At 34.2% G+C, this 15,716-nt stretch overlaps 1 protein-coding gene across 4 annotated transcripts in view; it reads right to left on the bottom strand.

The window, feature by feature from the left end:
* Positions 1-271: 271 nt before the first annotated feature.
* Positions 272-15,716, bottom strand: part of LOC149717420 (uncharacterized) — a 91,474-nt gene continuing 76,029 nt past the window's right edge. For all 4 annotated transcript variants that reach the window (XR_016366770.1, XM_089838826.1, XM_089838825.1 and 1 more), the window contains one exon: positions 272-7,701. The gene's annotated coding sequence lies outside the window, so the exon portion shown is untranslated. The remainder of the gene's footprint in view (positions 7,702-15,716) is intronic.

Below are 15,716 nucleotides of genomic sequence, written 5' to 3' on the forward strand. Positions count from 1 at the left end.
CTTTCTGTAGAAGCGGTGGTCATCCGAAGCAGTGTCCGAAAGTGCCGTTTAAACTATACACATTAAAGAAATTCACGTATTTTACAGCAGGGTTCGGACGAAATTTTTATATTGAAATATTACAAAATCAATAATATGTAATTTGATATAAATTTACTTTTGTTCTTCTGTGGGATTTTCCTTATAAAATTCATCCTGGTAATAAAGAATAACGTATTAATAAAATATATACCTAATATTTCCCATAAATTCCCGATAATTTTCCCAAAACTTATACTTGCATACAAAATTTATTTCCATATAAATACTCTTTCTGATACATAAATACAATTCGCGTAACAATAGGGTTTTTTTTTGGTTTTTATAATAATTCATACAATTTGACATTGCATAAATGTTTCTTTTTTTTTCATTGGTACGTGTATTTATGTGCACAGAAATGTTTTTTTTGTTTTATTTTTTCCTTTAATTTTTATTTTGCAAATAGCGAAGACAACGCACGATAGTTTTGCTTTGTTTTTTGTGAGTGTGTTTGGAGAGGGGGGATGGGAAGGGGCGGGGTTAATTTGTTAATAATGACGTCGTCATGACTCATGAGGGGATGGTTGGCTTGCTTGCTTACAATTAAACCGTAACGATGTTAAACGTTTGTTACGAATATTTCATATATATATTTATTTTTTTCTTTTTCATTTTCTTGATACCTGGTTTGGTTAAATATACAATTTGTTTAACATTAACTCAAAAACACCATTTTTCCCCACCGCGTTATTTTTGATATTATAGAAATTTTAATTGCAGTTTTAGTTAATTATTTCGCACAACCTTTAATAATTTTGTTTTGATAAGTTTGGGTTTATTTTGGTATTTAATTTTGGCTCGAATAATTGTTTTAACAGTAACCCATTATTAGTAGTAAATTCGTCTAAATCATGGGTTATCATCCTGATTTGTTTTAAACCATTTTACTTCTAATCATGGACTTCTGCACGTTTCTTTGCTTTCTTTCTTTACTCTCAAAACGATGTTGCTAATATAAATCTTGGCTACATCGTTATGTGACCTACTTTTCGGAGCTTTCAAATCTTCCAAGAACATTTTTTGATTTTAAACTAGTCACCTTTGACCTTTCGGAAAACATTCCCCTCTCTTTCCCTAGCTCTGTGTGTGTTTAATAAAATGTTAATAATCTAGAACTGGGCAAATTAGTAAGAATTTAGTAGGTAAACAAAATAATATCATTTAAATGCAAAGCAAATAAATTCTGGAAATGTTTTAGGTTTCAAACTTAAGCAAGGTAATGTGAAATAGTGGTTGGCCAATTTTAGGCCTAAATGCAGCATATTCCCAATGTGTAAATGAGTGTAAATTTGCATTTATACTCAGTGCGAAAGTAATTGTTATTCCCGATGCTTTTGCGAAGGCTTAAAGCGCTTCTTTAATAAGAAATCTGCGTCGAAAACTCGAAATGATAAGTTGTTCGCTTCAGAGTCGAAAATATTGAAACGTTTCAACACTTAAACAGACGACGCATCATTTTGACGCAGATTTATCAGTAAAAAAAGCCTCGTTAAGCCTTGGTACATGCATCGGGAATAAGCTTTACTTCCACACTAAGTATAAATGCAAAATTATTAAGCCTAATCGAACGCGGGTTCATCGCACTCTCTCTTTAATGAAGCAGAGTCTAAAAACAAATGTCAAACAAGAATTATTTGTACAAATTTCATGCACGGAGGTTTGACGATCCAAACCTTATTAATATTCAAATAAACAATTCCATTCTCGGAAGGTTTGGAATAATTTTCGTCAAAGAGACTGAAGGACTAACGAGCGACGTACATTTTCCAAATTTCAATTGATGCGTTTCAAGGTAAGACGAGACTATAGAGAAAGGCACGAACTAAGCTTAATTATTCCTCTCCTTTAAGCCTTTATGCACGGTAGATACTTAAGTTGATATAACCATAATTTCAAAGGACATCACGCGGTATAAAGCGGCGCCGGTCAAACTGGACCGAAAATAATTTGGTAAAATGTGTTTTCCATAGAAGACTGTCTAAGCTGGTTTGAAAAATATATATTTTTAGTAAATGGGAGGGAGTTAGTGGAAGGCCCCAAATCGTAAAATAATAGTCGCAGATTAATTTTGTGTTCACCACCCCGGCCTCAAATAATTCTCTACTTTGAACGAAATATAATTACAATTTCAATTTAAAATTTGGCCCTACTTTTATTATTTTTCTTTACTTCTCCTTCTAACTTTTGTAATACTGTAACGGTAAAGCGTTTGTTAATCGTAATTAGGGATACGATTTCCTTGAAATATTTATACAAAACACGTTATGGAAGAAGAGTTGGTTAAAATTGTGTTTGCCTACTTGTTTTGGTGAAATTAACTTTGAGGTGTTGGTCAAATTTAAACTTAAAAATGAGTTTATCGATTCAAAATTAGAATAGGCCTAACAATCGAGGGAAAATATTGAAGACGTGAAATATGAAAGATAATTAAGTCTGAACATACTGTGCGAGTTATATGTTTCAAAATTAAAAATTATGCTTACGTGAAATAGAAAAGATAATTAAGCCTAAAGATAATGTTGGAGAAAATGTGTTAACTGCATGGCTTTAAAAGTGAAAATTAGGCTTAAGGATTTTGGGGTCAAAAATAGGGTTTAAAATTAGATGGGACACAACTAAGTAACAGTCCAGGGAAAAGAGACTGTCGTGTCACACGTGAAATAGAAAGGGTAATTAAGCCTAAAGATAATGTTGGAGAAAATGTTTTAACTGCATGGTTTTAAAGGTGAAAATTAGGCTTAAGGATTTAGGGGTCAAAAATAGGGTTTAAAATTAGATGGGACACAGCAAAGTAACAGTCCAGGGAAAAGAGACTGTCATGTCACTTGTCACACGTGAAATAGTAAAGATAATTAAGTCTAAAGAGTGTCTTAGGCTTACAAAATGACGCTTGTTGAAACAACACCTCGTGGTTTATAACATTTTCTTTTTGCCCTTTGAAGACCTTCATTTGGGAAAGCAATGCTTTAAAACCCAGGAGTCGACACGTTGTCCCCGAATTAATTATCAGGCTTAAAAGTTGTTATCACTTCTCGGCAGAGACGTTTCGGTGGTGGAGTTAGGACCCTTTGTTTGTTGAAAGAGACGAGGTTGAATTCCAGAAAAGGCTTATAAAGGTGACTGATTTAAAAACGGCCGGTAACAAAATAGCAATATCGCGAATTGTAACTAATTAAATAAATATTCTTATTCGATATCTTAAACCATAAAACACTCAGATATTTTAACTTTGCAATGTAATTAACCCTAGATATTAAATTCAGATTTCAAAACCAGGATCTAAAAAGTTTAAATTCAATAAAATTGCTAAGCCTATTTTTTATAATTAATTAGGTTGTAAGATATATCGAATAAAGATATTTTACATTTGCATTTGATGCTTTTCATTTCTGATATATATTTTCAACTTTTTCAATATCTTATGACGTCACAAGACCCTCATCATCCGTGTTTTGTTTCTTTTTTTGAAAAAATATGGGTTTTAAGGTTAGGTTTTTAACATTAGCAAAACTAAATTAATTTGGGGTTTTTTGTTTCTGTTCATTTTTAGATAATATTAAATTTTACACAGTTGTCTGGTATCGTTTTGAAAAAGCCGCTGATAAGTTAGACATTCTTAAAAAAGATTTTTTTTTTTTGGCGATAAAAAAATGTTTTTTGTTGTTTTTGTTTTTTTACTTGGGCTCCTTATTTTATATAATAAAATTTTTTTGTTTTCTGTTTTTTTCAGTAAATTCAAAATGCGAAAAAGTTTTGTCATATAATAAAATTTTTCTTATTAATTATTGCATATATATTTTTAGTTCAGTTATTTTTTTATTTTTTTGGTCCTTGACTAAGTTCACTACTGGTATTATTTTAATTAAGCGATTGAATGGATAATTAGACGGAAATAAGCGCGCTTAATTATATTTAATTATAATTAAGTTATAGGATATTATTACTTTTAGATTATAATTATAGATTCAAATAGAGTGTAATGAGATTTTTAAAATAAGACCAATTACGTTAAAATCGGTTCATAAATAAGAAAGTTACAAAGAATATTCGTTACCATCATCGTTGTTGCCATGACAACGCGGCCATTTTGTTTTCAAGCCAGTTTACCGCAAAACCCTCGTAACTTTCTTATTTCTGGCTCGAATTTGACGTTCTCGGTCTTAAATTAAATATTTCGTTAAATTCTACCATTCCATAAAATCTAAAACGAATTTTGAAAGCTTTAAGGAACCAAAAACCATTTTTTTCCTTATGTACCGTAATTTTTTTAATAATTAAAAACCTTTACCTTTTTAATTGTTTTACGTTATTTAGTGACGACACTATTAATAGATTATACACAGTTATATTAGGCTCTTGACATTGAATATTTAAGAATTGTTTATAGGGCCTTTGTTTTTGGTTTTTTTTTTGTTAAATACCGATGTTTTTACGAAGTAGTATTATTTGGTTATCTCACAATTGATTTTCTTTTGACATTATAATAATATAATGGGCTTTAGCACAAAAATATCGTGTATTTTTTATCTCTTTTGGGAGGCTTTTGGTTGAGGTTAAATATCTATAAGTAAAAGCGTGATAGTGATGTTAATTGTTGTTGTTTTGAACCACTGTACAATCGTGTACACATGTATATATAGAATGATATCATAGCCGACATTGGTATAATACATATATATATATATAATATTTGATTTTTATATTCGGATGTATTTTGATTCTTGTGGTTTATTTATGTTCCTTTTTAATATTTAATTTATAGATGATTTCTTTTAAATGCTGGTTAACAATCGCTATAGTCTTTTAGAGGCTTGAGGTGACAAATCGCGTGGAAAAACCGGTTTTTCTATGGCAATTTTGGTCAATTCAAAGCCACTCAAACACTATAACTGGGAGTGAGAACTGTTATGTGTAATAATACTCGCTTCAAGTTGAACCAAGAAGCGATATCTAGTTTACTAGGGAGAAGATATAAATTCGCTACATTTCCAGCTTTATCTCCAGTCCAAACGTAGGTCCGAAGTTGATCCCCGCCTCTAAATTACAACCAGAATCTCATTGGTTCTTGAAAACTCACATCAGCGCGACGAGAATGACGAAAATTCCGTATTTTCCGACTGAGGAGAGGGGAAATAACCAGGCCTCCTTTTACGTCCCCCCTTGTATTTTGAAAGGGGGACTGGGACTATGGCGCGCGAATACTTTGGCATCTTATACCTTCTCTCTAGTAAACTAGATATCGCTTCTTGGTTAAACCAAAGACTCAAAAAAGAAAAAAACCTTTGCGAAAAGGATTACGTGAGGGATAGAGAAGCGTGCGAGTGTTCTTGATTATTATAATTATTATTATTATTTTTTTTCAATTGTGTAATTAACCAATTTGTTTGTATTTTTGTTTACCAAAAGCGACGCCACTTTTACAATAATTTTTTTTCTTTTTAAATACAGTTAATTTTTCCTAAGCCTAAATTGTTGTTGTTGTTTTTTGGTTTGGTTTGGTTTTATACAATGTAAAACATTTTTGGTATCAATATTAACTATATCTTTTTCCCCCCAAATTCCCATAATTTTAATTACGGATACAAAATATGATAAAAACACTTTTTTATTATAACCCCCGGAAATATATTCATGTTGGTAAATTATTAAATTTAAAATGTTCACTCTCAACTCTCTCTCCGTTTATACGTGTTTCAGTTTGCTGTTTATTTGTTTTCAAGTCGATTAATAATTTAATTTTTAGATTTAGTTATAGCAAAAAGGCGCGATACTCAAAGGCGAAATTGTTTCTTTTTTAGTTTAGTTTAGGCTTAAGAAATATATTTGATATTCATGGGATATTTATTCCTTTTCTTTATTGTTATCAATAAAACTAACCAAAAAAAAATAATTTTATTTTAAAGTTTTTTTCAGCTGCCTGGTAATTACTTACCTTTTTTTAAATATAATTTAATTTATTAAAATTAGGTATAAATCATCTTTAATTTTCGCGGTTTAAGGCGTCATTTTTAATATCCTGTTTATATTATTATTATTATTTTTTAAAAAAATGGTTGAAATATTTAAATACGCTTGTTTACAATTTTTTTTTTGTTTATTTACGTTTGACCCCAAATAACTTCCCAAAAAGGCACGCCCGCGAGTCTGAGCTGCGTTTGAAAAATGTTCCAAGAAAGCTTTGCGCGAAAATTTAATCATTTGTATTTATGTTGTGTGTGTTTGTGCAAATTTAGGCCTAAAAGGTGATTGTGTTGTTGTGTTTGGGTATTTTGTTTATTACGTGTGTTTTTTGCTGCAATCGTGTTTTGAGAGAGTATGTAATGAACGGTGCATGGGTATGTGCATGACGTATCTCTAATTCGACGCCATGTTTTTTAACTTAAAAATGTACTACTTTTACTTACTGTCTTTTGGCACCTTAAAGGGATTAAACTATTAATTTTAAACCCATTTAAGATTGCGCTAATTTAATAATAAAAGAATTAATTAAAAAGGAGTTCATTTTCTTTCAATTCTAGAATTCTATTACCAGGGAGAATGGATATAGGGGAGTCGTTGGCAAGAAGCTGCGAGAGGTAAAAATCAACTTCAATCTGTGACGTCAGCATGCAGGGAAGACTTTCAAGGGATTTCAAGGTAGACACAATCTTAATCCTTGGGCAAGAAGTTAATAAACAGGAAGTAAAATTCAATTTTAACTTTACTCCATGACGTCAGCAAGGAAAATTTTCAAGGTAACTCAATCTCTGCCCATGCGCAGCGGTCCCACCAAGTGAGAGAATTAACTCACAGAATCAGTGCACTGCTGACCCCCTTTCTCTTCCCCTTTCCCGCTAAAGACGAGTTCCATTCGCATCAGCCAACATCTAACTCCCTTCACATCTCTCCCTGCTATTGTTTTCCATAGCTTTTGTAGTGATTCATAGAAACAGTACAAAAACCACAACTACCACCCACTCTGACGTCAGTACATCCTTTTTTCAATCACTTTCATGACGTCAACTAAATAAGAAAAAAAGTTTGGGTTCAAAACCAAATATGAATTAGGAGGAGTGCTTATAAGTTAGACACCTTGAAAACGCGTAAATTCGATCAAAATCCAGATTTATCACGTGATGTATCATATCCCCAAAAACGTAAGTTATACGTAACTTTACACGTACGCGTTTCTCAAAAGGTGTCTTTTAAAAGCGTGATTAGCGTAAGCGTTATCGATATTTTTAATTTCGAAATATTATAGGCCTAATCTGTTTTGTATTTTTTGTACATACACCATCCTGTTTACCATCTCCTTTGAACTTTGACCCGAAAACAGTTTAAATCGCAACGTTCGCGCGTAAATACGTTACTTATTCGGATAACATTTATTCTATTTTTTGTACCTAGCGTAGATGAAGGTGGATCCTTCATTTCTTCTTAGTCTATTTTGCATTTTCTCTTCAAATAGTTCGGTGGTTATTTGTAATTCTTGAGTTTTCTGTTAATTAGCATATACTCTGCTGCATTTTCTTGTCTGTTCTGCCGTTTTTCTTTCTCTCGTTATGGGCTGTTATCTTCGTATATTTTATGTTTCATTTGGAGTCGTGAGTACAGATGATATCGTCTGATTTCCAAGACGCTCTAATTGAAGAAAATACAAAATGTATGGAAGACTATAAATTAAAAATATTCCATAAAGCATAAATAAATAAATAAATAAATAATTATAATAAATAAACAAACAAACAAACGAAACTTTTTCAGTCTGTTAATTTAAATCGTAAAATTCTAAAAGAGTCTATTATACAATAATAATTTGATATTTTAGTGAAATGTTAACCGATTTCAACGAAACGTCTTATTTTAAAGCAAAAGTTCAGGTAAACATAACATTATACCAAGAAGTGATATCTAGTTTATTAGGGAGAAGGTATAAATTCGCCACATTTCCAGCTTTATCTCCAGTCCAAAGGTAGGTCCTGAGTTAATCCCCGCCTCTAAATTACAACCAGCATCTCATTGGTTCTTGAAAACTCACGTCAGCGTGACGCCAATGACGAAAATTGCGTATTTTCCGACTGAAGAGAGGCGAAATAACCCGGCCTCCTTTTACGTCCCCCTTGTAATTTGAAAATGAGGACTGGGACTATGGCGCGCGAATACTTAGGCATCTTATACCTTCTCCCTAATAAACTAGATATCACTTCTTGATTATACCTTAAAACAACGGCTTTTTTCTAAATATAAAAATACAAATGATGTCTTATTACAAAATAATTAGCATTTAATTAGTCTTAAAAATGAGGACTACTGCGCCATCCGCCATTGCTTTAGTGGCGTCTGCTAAATCGAACCCCTTCAACCAATATCGTAGGGGTAACTTTTCTGTTTAAGAACATGTTTTCACACGAAACAACATCACGTGAAATATAATAATGGAAGCTATCTGATATAAATTAAACTTTGAAAATTGAAATCCAATTTACGATCTATAATAACAGTTTGAGAAGAACCTTTAACCTTTTGATCTAGCAATCACGGCGCCCCCCCCCCCAAAAAGGGGTGGAACTTAAAACGGAAGCTAAGGAAAGAAACGAGGATCATTATTTGACATTTGTACTATTACGAAAATTCAGAGTGTTTTTGTTGTAAAAAGAGACAAGAGAGAGAGAGAGAGAGAGAGAAAAAGAAAAATGAATAGAGTTTGTGTAGGAACAACAAAAGGCGGGGCGGGGGCGGAAAACACAAAAGCAAAAATAAATCAGTGGACATATTACATCTATCTTTGTAAAAGGCCTCGTAAATTTCAAACTGATGTCTAGGGCGGACGAATGTGATTCAAACAAAATCCTAAACATGACTCTAAGCCTTATTTTTATTTACTTTTTTTTTCTAAATATTATTATAGCAACAAAAACGTGAAGTTTACGCGAGTTTACGTTTCCAAAAGAATCCAAAACAGAAAAAATAAATAGAAAAATAAAAATATATACATATTTTTTTTCCAAAACAAAATACGACAGCAATGCGTCATTTGATCTTGACCAATGGTTTTTCCTTTGAATAATTCATTGTCCATTGTGACATTTTCAATTTAAATCAAGAGGAGGAGAGAAAAAATGATGTCACAGCACGTGCTATAATTTAAAATTGAGACCAAGGTTCAAGGAACCTTGCTTTCCACATAATAGACCATGGTTTCAAAAAGCTGGGGTAAAATAGTTTTCTTAATACGGTGCATTGATTGGTATGTGGACAACAAACACGACAGATATGGCTTCAAACATTGGTGGACTGGAAACTAACGTCTTTGGATTCATAACCATAAAGCAAGCAGACGAAACTGCGGCCCCTCCCCCTTTTTGAAATCTTCTATTAACCATTTTAAAGTATATTTAATCCTAAAATTAATTTTGTCTCTAAGGCGTTTTTAAAATTCGTAACAATATCATCTTTAAAAGTCAAAGTTAAATAGACTTTGAAGTTAACCAATTTCTAAAGTTACCTGTCGATAAAAAATATAAGAATTTAGACCCAGACAGTCTGACAGCGCGCTGATTGGGTGGCAACGTATACAGGGTGTTTTTGAAAAGTCCATCAATAATGAAGGAGCGTGTTTATTGGAACATTTTGAGTCGAAAATGTTCTATGACTATTTTCCGTCCGAGCCACAGTTTTCAAGTTGGAATTGGAGTAATTTACGTATGACCCCTTAAATTTAATTAGAAAATTGAAATAGAACTGTAATTTAATTAAGGGATCATCCCTAAAACATTCAAATCACAACTCGAAAACAGTGGCTCGGACGGCAAAATGTCATAGAACATTTTCGACTCAAAATAGCCCAATAAACACGCTCCTACATTATTGATGGACTTTTCAGAAACACCCTGTATACGTTTTCCCGCCAATACCATCAAGGTTTTGTCGGGTTTCTTTCCAAATAGATAAAACCCCTTTTTTCCACATTTTATATCAAGCTCAAACCATATCAAGAATGGAATGAATTTTTAGACAGGCAAAAAAGGGTATAGCAGAAATGCACCCAAAGACTGGCAGATTTCTGTATCCCCACCCCAAATCTGTTCAGTTTTATAGTGTAATTTGGAAGCAGTAGGAAAGGCAGGGATAACCCAATTTTCTCTATTTATCTAGTACCAGCTATTGATATTAAGATTTTTCAGCCCTTCAAAATCCTTACTTCAGCACATCGAAGCCTGATTTTCCTAGATTTTCAACGCCCTTCTATTCTGTTTTTTGTATCTTGTGTTGGAGACAGGGTGATACGGTCTACTGGGAAAGAAGAAGGCTAATACCTTTTCTGGACACCTAAATATATTTAAGATGAGTTAAGCCTTGGCTTAGATATATTTTAAGTCTTGACAGGGCTGAGAAAGCGAAACCTTAAATAAATTGATGAATGTATGGATGTCGCGCCGACATCCAGGCGAAATATTTTTAAGGTATTTTCTACCGAGCGCCTGTAGAAATGTTTAAACCGTTGCACAGCCGTGCGATGGGTGAAGCTATCTTCCAGGCGATTAATTATTACTATTTTTTGTAAATTATAATATTATAAGTTGTTAATTGTTTTTCATTAAAATTAGACATAAATAACAACCTAAAATTTGTCTAAAGGTTAAGAAGGAACAAGAAGCGATATCTAGTTTACTAGGGAGAAGGTATAAGTTGCCTAAGTATTCCCGCGCCATAGTCCCAGTCCCCCTTTCAAAATACAAGGGGGGGGGACGTAAAAGGAGGCCGGGCTATTTCGCCTCTCCTCAGTCGGAAAATAAGTAATTTTCGTCATTCGCGTCGCGCTGACGTGAGTTTTCAAGAACCTATGAGATGCTAGTTGTAATTTAGAGGCGGGGATTAACGTTTGGACTGGAGATAAAGCTAGAAATGCGGCGAATTTATACCTTCTCCTATAACTAGATATAGCTTCGTGGTAGGAACTAATCTACAATATGTGATTAATTTTAGGCTCGATTTCGTGTAAGAATGATGACTTAAAGCAAAGAATGTGAAACTAATGATGTTGGAGTATAAATTCAATTGGACGACTTGTACCACCTGATTGATAGGACTAACGGCTCTAATTTAAGTTATCGTATCTTCTTTAAACACTGTACCAATAGACACACAGTTCCAAAATTTACTATTTTAAAAAACACTTCAAATAAAAAATATCTATTTTCTTATAACAGATGAATATAGATAAAGAAGATAATTATAATAAATTCAATAAAATTCGAGACTGTCAAATTTTAAATAAATCTAACTAACTGCAGTTCAATATTTGACTCCGTATACTCCATAAATTAAACCGATACATAGATAAATCTTCCATGATCGTAATACTACCAAAACTAAAATTAAAATTTCTTTCAATTTCAAATTTTTTTAAATTGAAAAAGAAGGATGGTGATCTTTTTTACCTCACATTACACGCGATCCAACGTTCGGTCAACCCAAGGGACACACTCACTTACCCCTTCCCCGAATCTAACCAAGCCAAGGAAGGAGAAAGGTCTCAATCCCCAAAACCAACCAGTCGTTAAAAATAAGAAGAAAAAAAAAAAAAGAATCTCAGAAAAATAATGATAAATGAACCGATAAAACAAATGCTACTTTTGGATCGTTAATTCTTTCGTTTCTCATCCAGGGAGGGATTTTGCCTCTCGTCAGGGAGGCGTAGAAAAGGAGACGTATTGTAAGCTCTTCTCAGATTAGCAACAGTAATTTGAAATACGACACAGGCACCACGTGACGCTAAGATTCATTAAAAGACTCCGTATGGTGTAGGGACTGGACACAACGTCCTTAATTTTAGCGTGATTGTAGCGCCAATTCCATGGAGTGCTAGTTTTCAAAATAATACGAACCAAGTTTCTTAGAACCATAATTCTCCTAGGTCACGTGCCTCTGACGTATTTCAATCTTTTAACTTTCAAACTGGAGAGATGGGATAATAACCTGGTTAGAACTTATCACGTGACCAGTCACACCATATTTCCCGCGTAAACGTGCACTAAGAACTGCCTTCTCATGAGAATCAGACAGACTAGGCCAGTGAGTACGCGAACGAAGATGTGTAGCTAATTTTTCACTCATCTGCTCCAATATTCTATATAGAGACAGTAACCCACGTGACAAGTAGGTACCCTTTCTCCCATTGTGGGAGGGTCATCCCCTCTGCTCCAATATTCTACCCACGTAACAAGTATGTACCCCATTGTGGGAGGGAGGTTAGGCTCGCCGTTGAGGATACTAGTTCTCCTCACAATACGTCTCCTATCCGACTCCTCCCTGCTCTAGAGCTCCAATCCCGACTAGCAATAATCTTACGAAATAAAAAAAAGTAGGTTAAAGATAAAAAAGGAACGATTGTTTATTCTCCTCATAGGATTGGTTTTCTAGATAGGGGATGATGGCGTTTGGTATCCATAAAATAAAGTTAAGTAGCACTTGCCAGTTGCCGCCGCCCCAGGAGAAAATGTCACCCCAAAAAACGACGTCCAAGCTATATAGGGATTTCAGGAGATGAGGAAATCGAAAAAGGGACAGTTTTATGGCAACATTAACTAAAACGAGAGAAATATGTGACTTAGAGATATGAGCGAGAAAATCTATGGGAATATTTTCATCAGTGTAAGTAAAGGTATGGTGAAATGCAAGAAATAGAAATATTTTTACAAAAATTCTCCTCAAAACACCTGTAAAATACTCCAAACATAACATGAAAACAGTGGCCCTTGTGTCAAAATGGAGATAGAAGTTACATTTTCGCCTCAAAATCGATTTCCCAAAGAACATCCCCCATTAATTTATGCCAGACTTATCAGAAACATCCTGTACTGTAGAACTAAAGTTATAACCCATATAAACTGGAGATGCAATAAGGATTGCGATGGGAGAATTAAAGCTATCTTTTGATATTTTGGTTAATTACTTGAGCCCAGATTACTGTTGTAAACCCCTATATTATGTTAGGTATCGTTGGGAATGGAAGAAATAGAGCGAACATATAATTAAAGGCGTTCCCTCATATCTCTTTGAGAATTATAACACTCAGAAGTGGAGGTGCAATAAGGATACGCTAAAATACGTTTATTTACTTATTTACTTAATTGCTTATTTCTCCATAAACAAATTGCAGTAACCCCAAGTATTTAGTATCGTTAGAAAGCGGAGTCTCAGGACTAGCACAAATAACATTGGAATATCTCAATAGCTCATTGGTTATCACATAGTAAAATGATTTAACTGTAACGTTTCGAAGTGCATATGCCAATTAGGAAAATACATTTTCTACAAATTAGGCCTACCTACATTTTGTACAAAACAGTAATAGACTAAAAAAAGAGGCGTAAAATCCGTTATGAGTTTGACCTAGATACAAAACGGTAATCATTTTAAATTTTCTTCAGCGAAAAAGTTATCAAGGTGGTACGGTATTCGGGCGAGAAAAAAGTTAGGGAAAAAAATCCGTAAAAACATTTGGGATGGACCTGCTTTTCCTTATTCATTATCCGAGAAGTACCCAAGGTAATATGGATAATAATCACGCTTTTTCGCTCGCGTATACCTTAACGGGGTTGGGCCGGGCCCTCTAGCGGTCATATTAGTCCCTAATCACTGGTCGTAAATTGCTCCCGAGGCTTAAATGAGTGTGGTAAAATACTAGAGAGAGAGAGATACGGGTTCTTGCTGGATAGCAAGCACCTGTGCCCATGCAGTTATTCTCAACCCACCCTTCCATGGCATGCTTTTCAACTCATCGATAAAGTAGAAAGAGGCGTGGCCTTCTTTTTCAATGAAGCTCATTGCATCGACTAAAATGGATGCAATTAGCGCGGAGGTAAGGCGCGATTCTACAACGTTGATTAAGGTATAACAGGAATACATACAGCTAATGGGAATCAGCGTGTCGCTCATATTTCGCATGCTAATTTCTATGCGGGTTTTGTGGGCTGAGCTTTAGATCTTACTTTCCGTCAAACCTCATAATTCTGACGTCTTTCTAACATCGAATTCATTGGTTGATAGTAAGGGGAGGGGGAGGTTTACGCCAGCAAGGTGTCTAACTCGCAGCGAGATATATTATCCGCAAGGTAAAATTCGTCATACGTAATGATTACTCTAGCTCCTCCCACAAAATCCGCCTAGATATTGAGTGAAAATGGCTGTACACAATAATTCCAATTAGCTATATGTATTCCAATTATACATTATAGAGTTATTACCTCTAACCAACAAGTTTGGTTAATTTACTATAAGAGATCTTCCATAAGTTTGACACTGAAACATTTTACAGTGGTTATTAAAGTACCACACAAAATGTATTTCCCTATTTATTATGTAGCTTTTATTCCTACGTCACTCCACCACGAATGTTAAACTTACGTAACCCAAAAACTTAAGAGAGTTGACACAAAAATTCATATTTCGGCGCCTTGTTACCCATAAATCTTTGAGGAGCTTATGTCATATCCCTATATTGACGTCATCAACATGGCCCAATTGTTGACATCACGAGCCTTCAAACTAAACTCAGAAAGAAGCTACTCTCGAGATTGCGAAATTGCCCAAATTTCTTCCGAAAAATAAACTTCTGATCGCATCAGTTTGGATCTATTTTGGGACAAGACGCAGCGCGGAGTCAAAGAAAGACAAAAACCTTTGGGTGGGTTCAAAAAAGGTGAACATTTTTTATCCAAGCCCCCCTATGATTAGGAAAAGGGAGAGGCTCACGAAGTAGCCCATAAGAAATAAATTGAAACGTATGGAGGGAAACCAGCTCGCCATCAAATTATGGGTGTGGGTCATGTCACCTCCCTAGAATCCCGGTCAGCCATCTTTCTTTTTTCTTTTTGTTTTTTGTTCATATTTAAAGCTTTCCCGTTCATTGGAGATATAGAGGTCACGTTATAGGCTGTAATAGAATCCCCTCTGAACCCGTATTTCCCAAGGGAACGTACACCATCTATTACAGCTAGTTCTACTATATACGTAATACACCTTAATTGATGTGTTAGGCCTTTGTTTATCGATAAGCCTTTTACATTCTCTCCTGATCTTATCTCACAGTCAGTGACACACTAGAGGTGAGACGTACGAGACTCACGTAGCCTTTCTTAGTACTATCAGGTCAAACTGATTCCTTGAATGGTTGTAGCGGAATTAACCATTTAAAGACAAGTCAAATATCCAACTGACTTAAGTATTTCTACGTTGCATTTTTGTATTAAATTAAAAATGCTTTTCAACCCAAAATGTAATGATCGATATACATGGTGTTGGTTCTAAAAAGGGTAATCATAGCACCGAAGTTCAGTGGGATGTTTCAATGGGTGATTTGAGTCGAAAATGCTCTGTGACATTTGTCCACTGTTTACAAATTATGGTTAGAGTGTTTTACGGATGACCCCTAATTAAGTTAGCCTTGTATTTAAGTTTCTCACTTCCACAAGTACAGTGGGGGATTTTGAGTCGAAAATGTAACTTCTACGACATTTTATCCTAAGTTGTGATTGGATTTTTTAACGGACGACCCCTTAAATTTAAGTAAGAAACTGAAAGACAATGCTAAAGTAATTAAGGGGTCATCCACAAAACACTGGAATCATATTTTGTAATATTAGGGCAGAATG

This window comes from Phalangium opilio, unplaced genomic scaffold, assembly GCF_054372755.1.
Source record: "Phalangium opilio isolate 3A_F unplaced genomic scaffold, DU_Popi_V2 ptg000003l_1, whole genome shotgun sequence".
In the NCBI taxonomy this organism is placed as follows: Eukaryota; Metazoa; Arthropoda; class Arachnida; order Opiliones; family Phalangiidae; genus Phalangium; species Phalangium opilio.